We start from the raw sequence: 20,455 nt of genomic DNA, 5'->3' as shown, positions 1-20,455 counted from the left end.
CGTTTGGAGAGAGGACCCGGGATTGCTCTCCAGGCCATGCAGGAAAAGAAGGCCCTCAGCTGGCGAGGACGGGGGCGTCTCAGGGCTTTCCTCGAGCTGCGGCGCCTGTGGGGTTTTCTCCCGAGGCACGACGAGGATCTCAGGGAGCCTCTCGTGCGGCGCCAGGGAAGTCAGGTCTCCATGCGCGTGGCGAGGGGGAGCGCATCCTGGCTCTCGAGTCACGGGAGGGGACTAGGGCCTCGAGACGCGTTGAAGAAGGACTCTCGAGGTCTTTCTCGGGGGGCGGCGGGAAACCCTCGTGTCCCTCGCCTTCTGCCGGGGACCTTAGGGAACTTCCCAGGGTGCCTCTGAGAGGCGAGGGATCCTGTGGAGGTGGCGGGGCCCCTCGGGACTCCGATGGGTCTGGCGCAACGGAAGAGGGCCTCACCTCGAGGGGAGGCAGGAACCTCAGGCTTCCTCTCCGTTTCGGACTCCGACCGCAGGGTCCCTGCAGAGTTGGGACAGGAGAGTCAGGCCTCGTCTTGTCTGAGGAAGGGAACCCCGCTGGCCTCTCGAGTTGCTCAGGGGGTCTCAGGCCCCTCGTCGAGCTGTGTGTGGAACCCGCGGGCCTTTGCGGACGATGCACGGGGGTGGCAGTGCCCCTTCGTGTTGTGCCTTCACCCACAGGGTTGCCTTCGAAGAGGGGTCCGGGCCTCGGGTCCTTCTCAAGGGCGGACCGGGGAATCGGGGGCGTTCGGCATGTGGCCCCACCCACGTGGCTCGTCTCGAATTTCCTCGTGAGACCGGCCTCATCCTGAGGTGCGCCGAAGGCCGGGAACCCCTTCCAGACCACGCAGGGGAATCGCCTCTCCTGTCGCGATCATGAGGGGACAAGGGGCTCAGAGGAAGCGGTGACGGGACCCTCGGTGTTCCCCTCGAGGGAACGCGGCGTGTCGGGGGACTTTTGGGGGTCGCAGGAAGGCTGTCAGGGACCGTTTCGCCCTTCAGGGCGGAACAGGGGTCTTCCCTTGAGACGCCGTGGCGGGCAAGGGCCTCATCTTGCCAAGAGGTGGGAACCACGTGGTTTTTCTCGAGTTGCGGCGGGATTCTCGTGTTACGACGGGGATCTCAGCCTTCCCCTTGGGTTGGCCCTGGGAAGCCCAATCTTCCCCTCGGGTTGCGAGGAAAAGCTGGGGGTTGCGCTCGAGTCACTGCAGGGCCGAAGAGACCTCACCTAGGCGTGTGTCCGGGACCTAATATTCCTCTCCAGGGAAGACAGGGATCTCGGGGTTGCATTCCAGGCTCCCCCGGGGAGTCAGGCCTCATCTCGAGGCGAAGCCAAGGACTCTGCTCTCCTCTCGAGTCGCGACGCGGGTCTCTTGGAGCCCCCTGAGCGGCCTCAAGGGAGTCCAGCCTCCTCTTCCGTTTGGAGAAAGGACCCGGGATTGCTCTCCAGGCCATGCAGGAAAAGAAGGCCCTCAGCTGGCGAGGACGGGGGCGTCTCAGGGCTTTCCTCGAGCTGCGGCGCCCGTGGGGTTTTCTCCCGAGGCACGACGAGGATCTCAGGGAACCTCTCGTGCGGCGCCAGGGAAGTCAGGTCTCCATGCGCGTGGCGAGGGGGAGCACGTCCTGGCTCTCGAGTCACGGGAGGGGACTAGGGCCTCGAGACGCGTTGAAGAAGGACTCTCGAGGTCTTTCTCGGGGGGCGGCGGGAAACCCTCGTGTCCCTCGCCTTCTGCCGGAGACCTTAGGGAACTTCCCAGGGTGCCTCTGAGAGGCGAGGGATCCTGTGGAGGTGGCGGGGCCCCTCGGGACTCCGCTGGGTCTGGCGCAACGGAAGAGGGCCTCACCTCGAGGGGAGGCAGGAACCTCAGGCTTCCTCTCCGTTTCGGACTCCGACCGCAGGGTCCCTGCAGAGTTGGGACAGGAGAGTCAGGCCTCGTCTTGTCTGAGGAAGGGAACCCCGCTGGCCTCTCGAGTTGCTCAGGGGGTCTCAGGCCCCTCGTCGAGCTGTGTGTGGAACCCGCGGGTCTTTGCGGACGATGCACGGGGGTGGCAGTGCCCCTTCGTGTTGTGCCTTCACCCACAGGGTTGCCTTCGAAGAGGGGTCCGGGCCTCGGGTCCTTCTCAAGGGCGGACCGGGGAATCGGGGGCGTTCGGCATGTGGCCCCACCCACGTGGCTCGTCTCGAATTTCCTCGTGAGACCGGCCTCATCCTGAGGTGCGCCGGGAAGGCCGGGAACCCCTTCCAGACCACACAGGGGAATCGCCTCTCCTGTCGCGACCAGGAGGGGAGAAGGGGCTCAGAGGAAGCGGTGCCGGGACCCTCGGTGTTCCCCTCGAGGGAACCCGGCGTGTCGGGGGGCTTTTGGGGGTCGCAGGAAGGCTGTCAGGGACCGTTTCGCCCTTCAGGGCGGAACAGGGGACTTCCCTTGAGACGCCGTGGCGGGCAAGGGCCTCATCTTGCCAAGAGGTGGGAACCACGTGGTTTTTCTCGAGTTGCGGCGGGATTCTCGAGTTACGACGGGGATCTCAGCCTTCCCCTTGGGTTGGCCCTGGGAAGCCCAATCTTCCCCTCGGGTTGCGAGGGAAAGCTGGGGGTTGCGCTCGAGTCACTGCAGGGCCGAAGAGACCTCACCTAGGCGTGTGTCCGGGACGTACTCTTCCTCTCAAGGGAAGGCAGGGATCTCGGGGTTGCATTCCAGGCTCCCCCGGGGAGTCAGGCCTCGTCTCGAGGGGAAGCCAAGGACTCCGCTCTCCTCTCGAGTCGCGACGCGGGTCTCTTGGAGCCCCCTGAGCGGCCTCAAGGGAGTCCAGCCTCCTCTTCCGTTTGGAGAGAGGACCCGGGATTGCTCTCCAGGCCATGCAGGAAGAGAAGGCCCTCAGCTGGCGAGGACGGGGGCGTCTCAGGGCTTTCCTCGAGCTGCGGCGCCCGTGGGGTTTTCTCCCGAGGCACGACGAGGATCTCAGGGAGCCTCTCGTGCGGCGCCAGGGAAGTCAGGTCTCCATGCGCGTGGCGAGGGGGAGCACGTCCTGGCTCTCGAGTCACGGGAGGGGACTAGGGCCTCGAGACGCGTTGAAGAAGGACTCTCGAGGTCTTCCTCGGGGGGCGGCGGGAAACTCTCGTGTCCCTCGCCTTCTGCCGGGGACCTTAGGGAACTTCCCAGCGTGCCTCTGAGAGGCAAGGGATCCTGTGGAGGTGGCGGGGCCCCTCGGGACTCCGCTGGGTCTGGCGCAACGGAAGAGGGCCTCACCTCGAGGGGAGGCAGGAACCTCAGGCTTCCTCTCCGTTTCGGACTCCGACCGCAGGGTCCCTGCAGAGTTGGGACAGGAGAGTCAGGCCTCGTCTTGTCTGAGGAAGGGAACCCCGCTGGCCTCTCGAGTTGCTCAGGGGGTCTCAGGCCCCTCGTCGAGCTGTGTGTGGAACCCGCGGGTCTTTGCGGACGATGCACGGGGGTGGCAGTGCCCCTTCGTGTTGTGCCTTCACCCACAGGGTTGCCTTCGAAGAGGGGTCCGGGCCTCGGGTCCTTCTCAAGGGCGGACCGGGGAATCGGGGGCGTTCGGCATGTGGCCCCACCCACGTGGCTCGTCTCGAATTTCCTCGTGAGACCGGCCTCATCCTGAGGTGCGCCGGGAAGGCCGGGAACCCCTTCTAGACCACGCAGGGGAATCGCCTCTCCTGTCGCGATCAGGAGGGGAGAAGGGGCTCAGAGGAAGCGGTGCCGGGACCCTCGGTGTTCCCCTCGAGGGAACCCGGCGTGTCGGGGGGCTTTTGGGGGTCGCAGGAAGGCTGTCAGGGACCGTTTCGCCCTTCAGGGCGGAACAGGGGACTTCCCTTGAGACGCCGTGTCGGGCAAGGGCCTCATCTTGCCAAGAGGTGGGAACCACGTGGTTTTCTCGAGTTGCGGCGGGATTCTCGAGTTACGACGGGGATCTCAGCCTTCCCCTTGGGTTGGCCCTGGGAAGCCCAAACTTCCCCTCTGGTTGCGTGGGAAAGCTGGGGGTTGCGCTCGAGTCACTGCAGGGCCGAAGAGACCTCACCTAGGCGTGTGTCCGGGACCTAATATTCCTCTCCAGGGAAGGCAGGCATCTCGGGGTTGAATTCCAGGCTCCTCCGGGGAGTCAGGCCTCGTCTCGAGGGGAAGCCAAGGACTCCGCTCTCCTCTCGAGTCGCGACGCGGGGCTCTTGGAGCCCCCTGAGCGGCCTCAAGGGAGTCCAGCCTCCTCTTCCGTTTGGAGAGAGGACCCGGGATTGCTCTCCAGGCCATGCAGGAAAAGAAGGCCCTCAGCTCGCGAGGACGGGGGCGTCTCAGGGGTTTCCTCGAGCTGCGGCGCCCGTGGGGGTTTTCTCCCGAGGCACGACGAGGATCTCAGGGAGCCTCTCGTGCGGCGCCAGGGAAGTCAGGTCTCCATGCGCGTGGCGAGGGGGAGCGCGTCCTGGCTCTCGAGTCACGGGAGGGGACTAGGGCCTCGAGACGCGTTGAAGAAGGACTCTCGAGGTCTTTGTCGGGGGGCGGCGGGAAACCCTCGTGTCCCTCGCCTTCTGCCGGGGACCTTAGGGAACTTCCCAGGGTGCCTCTGAGAGGCGAGGGATCCTGTGGAGGTGGCGGGGCCCCTCGGGACTCCGCTGGGTCTGGCGCAACGGAAGAGGGCCTCACCTCGAGGGGAGGCAGGAACCTCAGGCTTCCTCTCCGTTTCGGACTCCGACCGCAGGGTCCCTGCAGAGTTGGGACAGGAGAGTCAGGCCTCGTCTTGTCTGAGGAAGGGAACCCCGCTGGCCTCTCGAGTTGCTCAGGGGGTCTCAGGCCCCTCGTCGAGCTGTGTGTGGAACCCGCGGGTCTTTGCGGACGATGCACGGGGGTGGCAGTGCCCCTTCGTGTTGTGCCTTCACCCACAGGGTTGCCTTCGAAGAGGGGTCCGGGCCTCGGGTCCTTCTCAAGGGCGGACCGGGGAATCGGGGGCGTTCGGCATGTGGCCCCACCCACGTGGCTCGTCTCGAATTTCCTCGTGAGACCGGCCTCATCCTGAGGTGCGCCGGGAAGGCCGGGAACCCCTTCCAGACCACGCAGGGGAATCGCCTCTCCTGTCGCGATCAGGAGGGGAGAAGGGGCTCAGAGGAAGCGGTGCCGGGACCCTCGGTGTTCCCCTCGAGGGAACCCGGCGTGTCGGGGGGCTTTTGGGGGTCGCAGGAAGGCTGTCAGGGACCGTTTCGCCCTTCAGGGCGGAACAGGGGACTTCCCTTGAGACGCCGTGGCGGGCAAGGGCCTCATCTTGCCAAGAGGTGGGAACCACGTGGTTTTTCTCGAGTTGCGGCGGGATTCTCGAGGTACGACGGGGATCTCAGCCTTCCCCTTGGGTTGGCCCTGGGAAGCCCAATCTTCCCCTCGGGTTGCGAGGGAAAGCTGGGGGTTGCGCTCGAGTCACTGCAGGGCCGAAGAGACCTCACCTAGGCGTGTGTCCGGGACCTAATATTCCTCTCCAGGGAAGGCAGGGATCTCGGGGTTGCATTCCAGGCTCCCCCGGGGAGTCAGGCCTCGTCTCGGGGGAAGCCAAGGACTCCGCTCTCCTCTCGAGTCGCGACGCGGGTCTCTTGGAGCCCCCTGAGCGGCCTCAAGGGAGTCCAGCCTCCTCTTCCGTTTGGAGAGAGGACCCGGGATTGCTCTCCAGGCCATGCAGGAAAAGAAGGCCCTCATCTCGCGAGGATGGGGGCGTCTCAGGGGTTTCCTCGAGCTGCGGCGCCCGTGGGGGTTTTCTCCCGAGGCGCGACGAGGATCTCAGGGAGCCTCTCGTGCGGCTCCAGGGAAGTCAGGTCTCCATGCGCGTGGCGAGGGGGAGCGCGTCCTGGCTCTCGAGTCACGGGAGGGGACTAGGGCCTCGAGACGCGTTGAAGAAGGACTCTCGAGGTCTTTGTCGGGGGGCGGCGGGAAACCCTCGTTTCCCTCGCCTTCTGCCGGGGACCTTAGGGAACTTCCCAGGGTGCCTCTGAGAGGCGAGGGATCCTGTGGAGGTGGCGGGGCCCCTCGGGACTCCGCTGGGTCTGGCGCCACGGAAGAGGGCCTCACCTCGAGGGGAGGCAGGAACCTCAGTCTTCCTCTCCGTTTCGGACTGCGACCTAGGGTCCCTGCAGAGTTGGGACAGGAGAGTCAGGCCTCGTCTTGTCTGAGGAAGGGAACCCCGCGGGCCTCTCGAGTTGCTCGGGGGGTCTCAGGCCCCTCGTCGAGCTGTGTGTGGAACCCGCGGGTCTTTGCGGACGATGCCCGGGGGTGGCAGTGCCCCTTCGTGTTGTGCCTTCACCCACAGGGTTGCCTTCGAAGAGGGGTCCGGGCCTCGGGTCCTTCTCAAGGGCGGACCGGGGAGTCGGGGGCGTTCGGCATGTGGCACCACCCACGTGGCTCGTCTCGAATTTCCTCGTGAGACCGGCCTCATCATGAGGTGCGCCGGGAAGGCCGGGAACCCCTTCCAGACCACGCAGGGGAATCGCCTCTCCTGTCGCGATCAGGAGGGGAGAAGGGGCTCAGAGGAAGCGGTGCCGGGACCCTTGGTGTTCCCCTCGGGGGAACCCGGCGTGTCGGGGGACTTTTGGGGGTCGCAGGAAGGCTGTCAGGGTCCGTTTCGCCCTTCAGGGCGGAACAGGGGACTTCCCTTGAGACGCCGTCGCGGGCAAGGTCCTCATCTTGCCAAGAGGTGGGAACCACGTGGTGTTTCTCGAGTTGCGGCGGGATTCTCGAGTTACGACGGGGATCTCAGCCTTCCCCTTGGGTTGGCCCTGGGAAGCCCAATCTTCCCCTCGGGTTGCCAGGGAAAGCTGGGGGTTGCGCTCGAGTCACTGCAGGGCCGAAGAGACCTCACCTAGGCGTGTGTCCGGGACCTAATATTCCTCTCCAGGGAAGGCAGGGATCTCGGGGTTGCATTCCAGGCTCCCCCGGGGATTCAGGCCTCGTCTCGGGGGAAGCCAAGGACTCCGCTCTCCTCTCGAGTCGCGACGCGGGTCTCTTGGAGCCCCCTGAGCGGCCTCAAGGGTGTCCAGCCTCCTCTTCCGTTTGGAGAGAGGACCCGGGATTGCTCTCCAGGCCATGCAGGAAAAGAAGGCCCTCAGCTCGCGAGGACGGGGGCGTCTCCGGGGTTTCCTCGAGATGCGGCGCCCGTGGGGGTTTTCTCCCGAGGCGCGACGAGGATCTCAGGGAGCCTCTCGTTCGGCGCCAGGGAAGTCAGGTCTCCATGCGCGTGGCGAGGGGGAGCGCGTCCTGACTCTCGAGTCACGGGAGGGGACTAGGGCCTCGAGACGCGTTGAAGAAGGACTCTCGAGGTCTTTGTCGGGGGGCGGCGGGAAACCCTCGTTTCCCTCGCCTTCTGCCGGGGACCTTAGGGAACTTGCCAGGGTGTCTCTGAGAGGCGAGGGATCCTGTGGAGGTGGCGGGGCCCCTCGGGACTCCGCTGGGTCTGGCGCAACGGAAGAGGGCCTCACCTCGAGGGGAGGCAGGAACCTCAGGCTTCCTCTCCGTTTCGGACTCCGACCGCAGGGTCCCTGCAGAGTTGGGACAGGACAGTCAGGCCTGGTCTTGTCTGAGGAAGGGAACCCCGCGGGCCTCTTGAGTTGCTCGGGGGGTCTCAGGCCCCTCGTCGAGCTGTGTGTGGAACCCGCGGGTCTTTGCGGACGATGCACGGGGGTGGCAGTGCCCCTTCGTGTTGTGCCTTCACCCACAGGGTTGCCTTCGAAGAGGGGTCCGGGCCTCGGGTCCTTCTCAAGGGCGGACCGGGGAATCGGGGGCGTTCGGCATGTGGCACCACCCACGTGGCTCGTCTCGAATTTCCTCGTGAGACCGGCCTCATCCTGAGGTGCGCCAGGAAGCCCGGGAACCCCTTCCAGACCACGCAGGGGAATCGCCTCTCCTGTCGCGATCAGGAGGGGAGAAGGGGCTCAGAGGAAGCGGTGCCGGGACCCTCGGTGTTCCCCTCAGGGGAACCCGGCGTGTCGGGGGACTTTTGGGGGTCGCAGGAAGGCTGTCAGGGACCGTTTCGCCCTTCAGGGCGGAACAGGGGACTTCCCTTGAGACGCCGTCGCGGGCAAGGGCCTCATCTTGCCAAGAGGTGGGAACCACGTGGTTTTTCTCGAGTTGCGTCGGGATTCTCGAGTTACGACGTGGATCTCAGCCTTCCCCTTGGGTTGGCCCTGGGAAGCCCAATCTTCCCCTCGGGTTGCGAGGGAAAGCTGGGGGTTGCGCTCGAGTCACTGCAGGGCCGAAGAGACCTCACCTAGGTGCCAGGGTCCAGCCCCAGCTTTTCCAGGGTATTCGAAGGCGAGACGGCTAGGCGAGGGTCAGGAAACAACTGCTTAATTAAACGTTAATTAAGGAAAAGAATAAGGATAGCTCAGTAGGAAAATTCAGTGGAGAAAAGAGGCTGAGTAGCTTGGTTTACGCGGGGGACCAATAAAACTTCCAGACAAGAAGCTTGCACCACTTACGTAGGCCGCAGGCGTCCTTCCGTTCTCCCGAAGGAGAGGAGACACTGAGGCCTCCCCGGTCGGATCTTAGAAGCCCAGGCATTATTAGTAAGCATGGTGGGTTCCGCGCTCCAGATGGAGACTCAACCAGATTGAGAGAGAGAGAGAGACATGGGGAGACCAGTCTTTCGAGGAACTGATCCCAATTCTTTATTTTCCATGGTCTACTTTTATACACTGAGGTGTTATGCAAAAGTCACGTGGGGTCAGCAGTCCTGACTTTTATCAAAGTCAGGTGCTTCATACAAATGTATACAGAGGTCTTAGGGGTGTTACATCATCTTCTGGCCAGGGGGCCTGCTGACAATTTACGACCCTCTCCTTGTGACAGCGGTCAGTCAACCAGGACACTTATTTCTCCAGGGGTGATTATTCTTAAAACAGACGCCACCCAAATAAAGTTACATTCCTATAGGGTGAGGGTGTAGTGGGTTTTAGTTAAGGAAAGAATTTACTTAGCCTAAGGTCTAACGTGATTTATATCAAAGGTTAATACTTATTTCTTCTATATATTCATTAATGTGTATAAGGTCAGGGGATATGGAGACTTAGCAGTAAACATTGGCTCAACAAATGAAAAAACCCTTCACCAATACAATTTCTAATCAGCCCATTACACTTATACTAATAATTTTCTAACTTTTCTAAAGAACCTGTTTTTAGAAGGTTTAAAGCATCTTGTGCCTCTCATGGTTGGGAGGCTGTGAGCAATCACATGTGGCCGGACAAGCCTGTCAGGCAGGCTAGAGAACCTTCAGAGGAGTTTGTAGGTTAAAACACTCTTGTCATGCCTAGGAGTTTTTATCAACTGGAGCTCTAGGTTAACTCCTTCTCCAAAAGAGGTGGTGGGGGACAGCCCCCCGTAAAGTCAGAGGTGTAGGTGAGAGCACAAAGTAGTAAAGTAGGCAGGCTCTGGTTATGGGGGTAGATGCTTGAGGATTTCCAGGGGGACTCCTGAGGCTCGATCCCGCCTTTGCGTATGTCCAGCCTCCTTCCTCATGACCTTTGCCATGGGCGGAGTGCCTCACGCTGGCTCCAGGCAGTGATAGAATTCCAGTTGAGCTATTACAGATCCTCACTCAATATGCAATATGCCGGCTCCCGGCATCTCCCCCTTTTTTATTTCTTAAAACAGCCAGATGCAGCTCAGTCGAGAGCTTCCGAATGCTCTGCCGAAGAATCCTGACAATACAAGGAAGAATGTTTATGAGAAGTAGGATTTGAGCACCAACGACAGCATAACTAGGGATATTAGACAGAATATTTTTTCCAGAAATAAAGTTAGAGAAGGTATGAAAAAAGTCATTAGCTGCTCCAGCGGCGGTAAAATCCAGTCGAGAGTGTTCCAAGGTCTGTATTTGATTATGAAGTTTCCCTAAGTCCAGGCCAATATCAGAACTATTCCAAACACCTGAGATATGATTTTTAATCTTTTCCCATTCATAATCTGTCTCGTTTACCTTCAAAGATGTCACGCATATCCACCTGTAATCAGCGTGGCATGTCAAAGCCATCTTCACCTTTAAAGCCTGTAACTCAGTGCCACTATGCATTATTGCCTCTTCTAAGGCGTCTACTCTCATCTCTAAATTTCTATCTATAACTTCCTGTGTTGCTAGAGTTAAAGAGACATTTTTAGACATAGTATCAACATATTGGGCAGTATGCACTTGTTGAGTCAATGATATTGCTGCCGCAGTAACAGAACTAATTGCTGCTATTAAAGCTGATATTCCTAAAATAAGTAGGCCCACAAACCGTCACGATCGCATTAAATCCTGTAGTTGCTGTAACACGGCAAGACCATAGCTATCATATAGGCACCATAAGATAGGATGGGCATTGTAACACCACAAAGGAGCAAACATTACATTGAGGGTTTAAACAAGATGAAAGCATACATTGTTCACAAGTTACCACGTTAGGTCCACCTGAATAACTCATGAATACATTAAGTTTGTTGGAGTCATTAGTAAAAAGGAAAACATAAGGCAAGGGTAGACAAGCTAAAACAGAATAAATAGAATTATTTTTTGGTTGGAGTTCACGCTGCAGCAGCCCTGTCAGTCTCGCTGGGATCTCGATGTTTATCTTGTCTCCCCTGCTGGCGGGCACCGCGCTGGTCTGGATGGCACTTTGCGGGTGCGCTCTCCTCTCTGGCCCTCACTTGCTGCACAAACTTCTTTGCTCTAGGTCGTGGGGTGCAGCGAGGAGAGTGCAGGGCGAGGCTGGAAGCGCGGAGGCGAGAGCTGCCTGGTGGGCGGGGCGAGCAAGCGCGTGCCTCGAACCTGGCCTGTCTGGAACCCAAATTGGTGAATCTGTGTCCTCTGGAAAAATACAAGCACATCCTCGACCGCTAGTTAATAATGGGTCAGGACCCTCCCATTGTCCTGAGAAGAGGTCCTTCCATTTGAATAATGGTTTTGCATTTAATTGCTCTAGGCACCAATGACGAAGCATTGCAGTAGTTCCAGCCAGATCAGTATTTAGAATATTTATTACGAAAAGAGCATGTTTGATGGGGAGATTTGATGGGGAGAGCTATACTTAAACTCCCCTTCTTTTAGTTTTTGAATTTGGATTTTTAATGTTTGATGCGCTCTTTCAACAATGGCCTGTCCCTGGGGATTATAAGGGATGACAGTATTATGTTTAATTTGAAACTTTATACAAAATTCCTGAAAAGACTTAGAAGTGTAAGCAGGAGCGTTGTCAGTTTTTTAGAGCTTTTGGCAGGCCCAAATATGAAAAACAAGTAAAGAGATGTTGTATCACATCTTTAACTACTTCCCCTGTACGAGCAGTTGCAATAATAACGTGAGAAAAGGTATCTACAGTTACATGAACAAAGGAAAGTTTTCCAAATGAAGAGACGTGAGTTACATCCATTTGCCAGAGTACGTTAGGTTTGAGACCGCGAGGATTAACTCCCATAGGTAAACTATTATAAACAGTGGGGCAGTGTAAGCAAGAGCGCACAATCTCCCTAGCAGTTTCTCTGGGAATTTGGAATTGATATCTTAAGGCAGTAGCATATTGATGATGAAGTGAGTGAGAGGCTCTGGCTTCCTCAATCGCCGTAGCCACTGTATTTCTGGTCAACAAGTCAGCCAAATCATTAAAGGCATTTAAAGGGCCGGGCAATCCGGAATGAGCCCGAATGTGTCCAATGAAAAATATTTTATTCCTTTTCCAAATTTGTTGCTGTAATTTACTTAACAAATGAAATATGGTAGTTTTATTTTCAGCAAAACCACAGTTTCAATATGTGGAAACAACCTGACAATATACTGAGAATCAGAATAAAAGTTAAATTTTTCATCTGCAAACATAGCAAAAGCCTCTATGACTGTTGTTATTTCAGCTCTTTGACCTGAAGTTTCCCATGTTTCTAAAACCTTTTGGTGATTTTTAGTGACTATGGAGGCTTTACCATTTGCTGACCCATCAGTAAGAACTATCTGGGCATTTGGAATAGGAGATTGTTTACATCTGACAGGAAAAATAACTGGATGTCTGGATATAAAATTCAACAAAACATGTGAAGGTAAATGATGCAAAAATTTGACCAAAATAGTTTCCTATAGCAATCTGCCAATTTTCAAACATTAGAAGAGCATCAAGTTGTTTCTTATTATATGGAATTACAATTTCTGATGTCTCTTTACCAAATAATTTAATGTTCCGCTTTTTTCTTTTAATATCAAAGTAGCTATCAATCCTGGATAAGAAGCCACTACTTTTTTAGTTTGAGCGGGAAGATGGACCCACTCTAGGGGGGCCGTTTTGCCATAAAACCAATTTTTTGTCTGGCTACCCCAATTACACCTATGGGGGTTTTATGGTAAAGGAATTGTCAAGCAGTTGTCAATTTAATTTTTAAAATTTTTAAAATTTACATTTTAACAACATAAATTTAGGGATATGTTAATTTAGGTCTAATGTTTAGTTTAGGTCTCTGTATAAATTTAAATAATAAATGTATAAACTCCTTATCTCATTTTGGTATATAGATATGCCTAAATGCAAAATGTATTTATATATGTATTTATATATGGCAACAAGTATAAACTTATTGACATCTAATATATATAAATCAATATACTTGAATTAATCTTTATAATTATTAATTAATATATATTAAAGCAATACAATACGTACACAGCTAATACCAACCAACACAAACCAATATACTGTAATAATATATGTCACACATATATAATATAATTATACAGTATATAGAACATATATCATCACAGCATCAATCCATACCAATTAATATCAGCCACTCACACATTATATTACTGCAATATACATTTAATTATATAGTATATATATAATATGCATATATAGTATACATATTAATTATATACAAATTAAGTATAGATCTATAAATAGAATTAAGTATACCTTTATTATATTTTATTTGTACCCATACCTAATTAGGCAAACTGTAAGTAGGCAAATATATTTATATTATGTATTTATAATAATAATATATATAGTATTGTTAATTGTACCGCCTGTTGATAACTAAGAAATTGAAAAAACCCTTCTCTGAGTATCTCCTATTTGAGACAGCACGTCCCTCCCCCATAGGGTAAAGGGGAGCGTAGGAACTACATAGGGTTGGAAAGTTCCACAGGTATCCTCAAACTGCCAATCTAACATTTTTGAACTTTTAACTACTGTGGGGGCTTGAGGGCAAATGAAACAAAATTTGACCCCTGAAATCTATCAGGGCAACTTGCCAATCATCACTATTTTGTAAAAGACTTGCAGTTGATCCTTATTGAATGGAATTACTATATTTGCTACTTCTTTTCTAAAAAGTTCCATACTTCTTTTTTCCTCCTTTTATACTTAATTGTGCAACCAAGCTGGGATAAGATAAAACTATTTTTCTTGGGGTCACTGGTAGATGGAACCAACGGGCCTTTTTGTCACAAGCACCCTGTAGGTGTATGTTTTGTGGCAAGAATAATTTAATCTCATCTTTTGGTAATATTAATCCTAATTAACTGATCATTTAAAGTCTCATCTACTTTAACAAGAGCCGTCTGTCTTAGTCAACTTTCGCTTAGAACTGGAATTAGGATCGCTTTTTAAGTAATCAAACAAAGGCTTTAAATCTGCAGTAGTCAGTTTTGAATGTGGGCGTATCCAATTAATGTCCCCTAATAATTTTTGGAAATCATTTAAAGTTAGTAAACAATCTCTCCGCTTCAAAGGGGCAGTTTTTTAAACTTTCGGCAGACTTAAATATGAGAAGCAAGTAAAGAGGTGTTGTACAACATCTTTATAAGCTTTTCCAGTTATCATTTTGTAACCTAAATCTGGTCTATAGCCTTTTAGATGACAAGCAACCATCTAATCTTTGCTTGAATACTTCCAGCAATGGGGAACTCACTACTCTTCAAGGTTTTAAACTCTCCCTCACCCTTTTTTTTCTACAGCATTCCCACCCTGCTTACCACTTTTTCTAATCTCACCAACTCATTTTCAGTACTATGCGTGGGCCAGGAACTGGGCCAGTCTTTCCCAGCAATGTTAAGAGACGTTTGTTCTTGTGTCTAATAGCCCTGACATTTTATTTTCTTGAATTAAAAGATCTTTTAAAGGCCTTGGAGCTGTAATTTCCTGCACCCAAAAAGCTAGATCACTAAATCCAAATACTCTGTGGCTCTTAGCTTGAGAAGTCAAATTTTTTCCTGTCTGATAAGGTAAAAGCAAAAACTGTGTTATTCTTTGACCTTTATTAATTTGCACAGTTTTAGTAGGCGGTGAGGTCAAAATTTTAATTTCTCAATATAATCAGAATCTACTACACCGTGCACCACCAAAATTTTTTGAAAAGAAAGCGAGCTACGCCCTAGCACAAGTCCTACAATGCCCTCAGGTAGGGGGCCAGCCACTCCCATTGGAATTGGAGTAACCGGCTTGTCAAGGGTTAATATTGTTGCTAAATCCCCTTACCGTTCTGCTTTTCTCTTAGCCTGGGTGAGACCCCCCTGAGGGGGTTTTCTCCAAGGAGCACCTTTGCATATTGTGCATGCAGTCTGTTTTAAAAGCTCCACTGTTTAAAAAACTTTTTATCTTTTTCAGGCTTAGGCAACACTTTGAGAGGCTTTGGGGGCAAAGTGGGGAACTCTTGGGCCCTGGAAGGCACAAACGGAGGCGGCGGCTATCGCCCCAAATCAGAAAGTGGTGGATAAGTTTTTTTTAAAGTTTGCGCAGAGGGGGAGGTAGCTCGCCAGGGCGTCAGGCCACAGTGTCCTCTAAGTCCTCTCCTCTCTCCTCTGCTGATTTTTTTTTTCCTTCTTCTCTAAATCTTTCTCAAGTTTTCTTTCCCTCACTCTATCTTTTTTCCTTCCTCTTCTCTTCTCTTTTACTTTCTATCATTTCCTTCCTGTTTCCCTCTTTCATTCCCCCTTTTTCCTTCTTACTTTATTTCTCTCTCTCCCCCTCTCTTTCTCTCTGTATCTCTTTTTCTAACTTCCTTTTTTCCTTTTTCTATCTTGCTGCATTCCCTGATTCCTTATTTCTCCGTTCCTCTCTCCTTTTCACTCTTTAGTTCTTTTTTTATCTTTAGATCTTTCTCTATTTTCTTTCCTTTTTTCTTTTTCACTTTTTTCTTTTTCTCTTTTTTTTTTTTTTTGCTTGGGTGAGGCCCCCCTGAGGGGTTTTTTTGCAAGGAGCAGGCTCTGTATATTGTGTATTCTTTAAAAGCTACTTTGTTTAAAAGAAAACTTTTAATCTTTTTCAACCTTAGGCAATGCTCTGGGAGGCTTTGGATGTAAACTGGGGAATTCTTAGGCCCTGGGAGGTGCAAGCGGAGGTGGAGTAGTCGCCTTAAATCAGAAATTGTTGGATAAATTTTTAAAGGTTTGTGTAGAGGGAGAGGGGGCTCACCAGGGTGCCCGGCCGCAGCGTCCTGTAAGCCCTCTCACTCCTCGGGAGGTAGAGCACAGTCTCCCTCCTTTTCCTCATCAATGGCAGAAAATATGATCTGCGCAGAAGGTGGAGACCCACTACCATCCACCGCTATAGCCTCTCCCATAGGTTATCCCACAGCCTCATGACGAGAGTCCAGAACATTTTTAATCATATTTATAGGATAAGTTTTTAGTTGGTTTTTTACCTTCACCCAAGTATCTAAATTAACAGTAGCCTCTTTAACAGTTTCAAGATTACTTGTATAAAGAGTTGCCATTCTTAGTTTCAGTGTTACCCATGTCAGAAAATTAAGTATAATAGATTTTGCTTTTAGCTATCAAAAGATCAGGCCTTTCTTGTCAGCCTTTTTAGAAACCGTTTTTTCTCTCTAACTCTTCAACACTTCCCACTCCTCTCGCCCTGTCTATCCTACAGGGGGGTCCGCGGCACCCTTGAGTGGGGTCCTAGCCGTCCCGAACACTGGAAGAACAACTGGGCTGATGACCCAGATTGTCCCGGGGGGGGGGAACGGAAGGCTGATGACCCAAACTGTTCCGAGGGAGGAGCAGTAGAGCTGATGACCCAAACTGCTCCGTGGGGGAACAAGAGAGCTGATGACCCAGTTGTTCCGAGAACGGGGGAGCAAAAGGGCTGATGACCCTAATTGCAGGGAGCTTACCTTGGAATATCCTGTCTCGGGCGCCACCTGCCGGGGTCCAGCCCCAGCTGATCCAGGGTATTCGAAGGAGAGACGGCTAGGCGAGGGTCAGGAAACAACTGCTTAATTAAACGTTAATTAAGGAAAAGAATAAGGATAGCTCAGTAGGAAAATTCAGTGGAGAAAAGAGGCTGAGTAGCTTGGTTTACGCGGGGGACCAATAAAACTTCAAGACAAGAAGCTTGCACCACTTACGTAGGCCGCAGGCGTCCTTCCGTTCTCCCGAAGGAGAGGAGACACTGAGGCCTCCCCGGTCGGATCTTAGAAGCCCAGGCAAAATTAGTAAGCATGGTGGGTTCCGCGCTCCAGATGAAGACTCAACCAGAGTGAGAGAGAGAGAGAGACATGGGGAGACCAGTATTTCGAGGAACTGATCCCAATTCTTTATTTTCCATGGTCTACTTTTATACACTGAGGTGTTATGCAAAAGTCACGCGGGGTCAGCAGTCCTGACTTTTATCAAAGTCAGGTGCTTCATACAAATGTATACAGAGGTCTTAGGGGTGTTACATCATCTTCTGGCCAGGGGGCCTGCTGACAATTTACGACCCTCTCCTTGTGACAGCGGTCAGTCAACCAGGACACTTATTTCTCCAGGGGTGATTATTCTTAAAACAGACGCCACCCAAATAAAGTTACATTCCTATAGGGTGAGGGTGTAGTGGGTTTTAGTTAAGGAAAGAATTTACTTAGCCTAAGGTCTAACGTGATTTATATCAAAGGTTAATACTTATTTCTTCTATATGTTCATTAATGTGTATAAGGTCAGGGGATATGGAGACTTAGCAGTAAACATTGGCTCAACAAATGAAAAAACCCTTCACCATTACAATTTCTAATCAGCCCATTACACTTATACTAATAATTTTCTAACTTTTCTAAAGAACCTGTTTTTAGAAGGTTTAAAGCATCTTGTGCCTCTCATGGTTGGGAGGCTGTGAGCAATCACATGTGGCCGGACAAGCCTGTCAGGCAGGCTAGAGAACCTTCAGAGGAGTTTGTAGGTTAAAACACTCTTGTCATGCCTAGGAGATTTATCAACTGGAGCTCTAGGTTAACTCCTTCTCCGAAAGAGGTGGTGGGGGACAGCCCCCCGTAAAGTCAGAGGTGTAGGTGAGAGCACAAAGTAGTAAAGTAGGCAGGCTCTGGTTATGGGGGTAGATGCTTGAGGATCTCCAGGGGGACTCCTGAGGCTCGATCCCGCCTTTGCGTATGTCCAGCCTCCTTCCTCATGACCTTTGCCATGGGCGGAGTGCCTCACGCTGGCTCCAGGCAGTGATAGAATTCCAGTTGAGCTATTACAGATCCTCACTCAATATGCAATATGCCAGCTCCCGGCAACTAGGCGTGTGTCCGGGACCTCATATTCCTCTCCAGGGAAGGCAGGGATCTCGGGGTTGCATTCCAGGCTCCCCCGGGGAGTCAGGCCTCGTCTCGAGGGGAAGCCAAGGACTCCGCTCTCCTCTCGAGTCGCGACGCGGGTCTCTTGGAGCCCCCTGAGCGGCCTCAAGGGAGTCCAGACTCCTCTTCCGTTTGGAGAGAGGACCCGGGATTGCTCTCCAGGCCATGCAGGAAAAGAAGGCCCTCAGCTCGCGAGGACAGGGGCGTCTCCGGGGTTTCCTTGAGCTGCGGCGCCCGTGGGGGTTTTCTCCCGAGGCGCGACGAGGATCTCAGGGAGCCTCTCGTGCGGCGCCAGGGAATTCAGGTCTCCATGCGCGTGGCGAGGGGGAGCGCGTCCTGGCTCTCGAGTCACGGGAGGGGACTAGGGCCTCGAGATGCGTTGAAGAAGGACTCTCGAGCTCTTTGTCGGGGGGCGGCGGGAAACCCTCGTTTCCCTCGCCTTCTGCCGGGGACCTTAGGGAACTTCCCAGGGTGCCTCTGAGAGGCGAGGGATCCTGTGGAGGTGGCGGGGCCCCTCGGGACTCCGCTGGGTCTGGCGCAACGGAAGAGGGCCTCACCTCGAGGGGAGGCAGGAACCTCAGGCTTCCTCTCCGTTTCGGACTCCGACCGCAGGGTCCCTGCAGAGTTGGGACAGGAGAGTCAGGCCTCGTCTTGTCTGAGGAAGGGAACCCCGCTGGCCTCTCGAGTTGCTCGGGGGGTCTCAGGCCCCTCGTCGAGCTGTGTGTGGAACCCGCGGGTCTTTGCGGACGACGCACGGGGGTGGCAGTGCCCCTTCGTGTTGTGCCTTCACCCACAGGGTTGCCTTCGAAGAGGGGTCCGGGCCTCGGGTCCTTCTCAAGGGCGGACCGGGGAATCGGGGGCGTTCGGCATGTGGCACCACCCACGTGGCTCGTCTCGAATTTCCTCGTGAGACCGGCCTCATCCTGAGGTGCACCGGGAAGGCCGGGAACCCCTTCCAGGCCACGCAGGGGAATCGCCTCTCCTGTCGCGATCAGGAGGGGAGAAGGGGCTCAGAGGAAGCGGTGCCGGGACCCTCGGTGTTCCCCTCGGGGGAACCCGGCGTGTCGGGGGAATTTTGGGGGTCGCAGGAAGGCTGTCAGGGACCGTTTCGCCCTTCAGGGCGGAACAGGGGACTTCCCTTGAGACGCCGTGGCGGGCAAGGGCCTCGTCTTGCCAAGAGGTGGGAACCACGTGGTTTTTCTCGAGTTGCGGCGGGATTCTCGAGTTACGACGGGGATCTCAGCCTTCCCCTTGGGTTGGCCCCGGGAAGCCCAATCTTCCCCTCGGGTTGCGAGGGAAAGCTGGGGGTTGCGCTCGAGTAACTGCAGGGCTGAAGAGACCTCACCTAGGCGTGTGTCCGGGACCTACTCTTCCTCTCCAGGGAAGGCAGGGATCTCGGGGTTGCATTCCAGGCTCCCCCGGGGAGTCAGGCCTCGTCTCGAGGGGAAGCCAAGGACTCCGCTCTCCTCTCGAGTCGCGACGCGGGTCTCTTGGAGCCCCCTGAGCGGCCTCAAGGGAGTCCAGCCTCCTCTTCCGTTTGGAGAGAGGACCCGGGATTGCTCTCCAGGCCATGCAGGAAAAGAAGGCCCTCAGCTCGCGAGGACGGGGGCGTCTCAGGGGTTTCCTCGAGCTGTGGCGCCCGTGGGGGTTTTCTCCCGAGGCGCGACGAGGATCTCAGGGAGCCTCTCGTGCGGCGCCAGGGAAGTCAGGTCTCCATGTGCGTGGCGAGGGGGAGCGCGTCCTGGCTCTCGAGTCACGTGAGGGGACTAGGGCCTCGAGACGCGTTGAAGAAGGACTCTCGAGGTCTTTGTCGGGGGGCGGCGGGAAACCCTCGTTTGCCTCGCCTTCTGCCGGGGACCTTAGGGAACTTCCCAGGGTGCCTCTGAGAGGCGAGGGATCCTGTGGAGGTGGCGGGGCCCCTCGGGACTCCGCTGGGTCTGGCGCAACGGAAGAGGGCCTCACCTCGAGGGGAGGCAGGAACCTCAGGCTTCCTCTCCGTTTCGGACTCCGACCGCAGGGTCCCTGCAGAGTTGGGACAGGAGAGTCAGGCCTCGTCTTGTCTGAGGAAGGGAACCCCGCTGGCCTCTCGAGTTGCTTGGGGGGTCTCAGGCCCCTCGTCGAGCTGTGTGTGGAACCCGCGGGTCTTTGCGGATGATGCACGGGGGTGGCAGTGCCCCTTCGTGTTGTGCCTTCACCCACAGGGTTGCCTTCGAAGAGGGGTCCGGGCCTCGGGTCCTTCTCAAGGGCGGACCGGGGAATCGGGGGCGTTCGGCATGTGGCCCCACGCACGTGGCTCGTCTCGAATTTCCTCGTGAGACCGGCCTCATCCTGAGGTGCGCCGGGAAGGCCGGGAACCCCTTCCAGACCACGCAGGGGAATCGCCTCTCCTGTCGCGATCAGGAGGGGAGAAGGGGCTCAGAGGAAGCGGTGCCGGGACCCTCGGTGTTCCCCTCGGGGGAACCCGGCGTGTCGGGGGACTTTTGGGGGTCGCAGGAAGGCTGTCAGGGACCGTTTCGCCCTTCAGGGCGGAACAGGGGACTTCCCTTGAGACGCCGTCGCGGGCAAGTGACTCGTCTTGCCAAGAGGTGGGAACCACGTTGTTTTTCTCGAGTTGCGGCGGGATTCTCGAGTTACGACGGGGATCTCAGCCTTCCCCTTGGGTTGGCCCTGGGAAGCCCAATCTTCCCCTCGGGTTGCGAGGGAAAGCTGGGGGTTGCGCTCGAGTCACTGCAGGGCCGAGGAGACCTCACCTAGGCGTGTGTCCGGGACCTCATATTCCTCTCCAGGGAAGGCAGGGATCTCGGGGTTGCATTCCAGGTTCCCCGGGGAGTCAGGCCTCGTCTCGAGGGGAAGCCAGGGACTCCGCTCTCCTCTCGAGTCGCGACGCGGGTCTCTTGGAGCCCCCTGAGCGGCCTCAA

General features: G+C 54.7%; 1 long non-coding RNA gene across 1 annotated transcript; it reads right to left on the bottom strand.

Annotated features, from left to right (window-relative positions):
- Window positions 1-9,928: 9,928 nt before the first annotated feature.
- On the bottom strand, window positions 9,929-16,372 carry LOC129640740 (uncharacterized). Its single transcript, XR_008708940.1, has 2 exons — window positions 16,098-16,372; window positions 9,929-10,779 (listed from the first exon to the last, which is right to left on the bottom strand). It is a non-coding gene; the product is annotated as an uncharacterized LOC129640740 (long non-coding RNA).
- Window positions 16,373-20,455: the final 4,083 nt, after the last annotated feature.

This window comes from Bubalus kerabau, unplaced genomic scaffold, assembly GCF_029407905.1.
Source record: "Bubalus kerabau isolate K-KA32 ecotype Philippines breed swamp buffalo unplaced genomic scaffold, PCC_UOA_SB_1v2 scaffold_39, whole genome shotgun sequence".
NCBI lineage: Eukaryota > Metazoa > Chordata > Mammalia > Artiodactyla > Bovidae > Bubalus > Bubalus kerabau.
The sequence above is the reverse complement of the archived record's forward strand: the minus strand, read 5'-3'. Positions and strand labels throughout refer to the sequence as shown.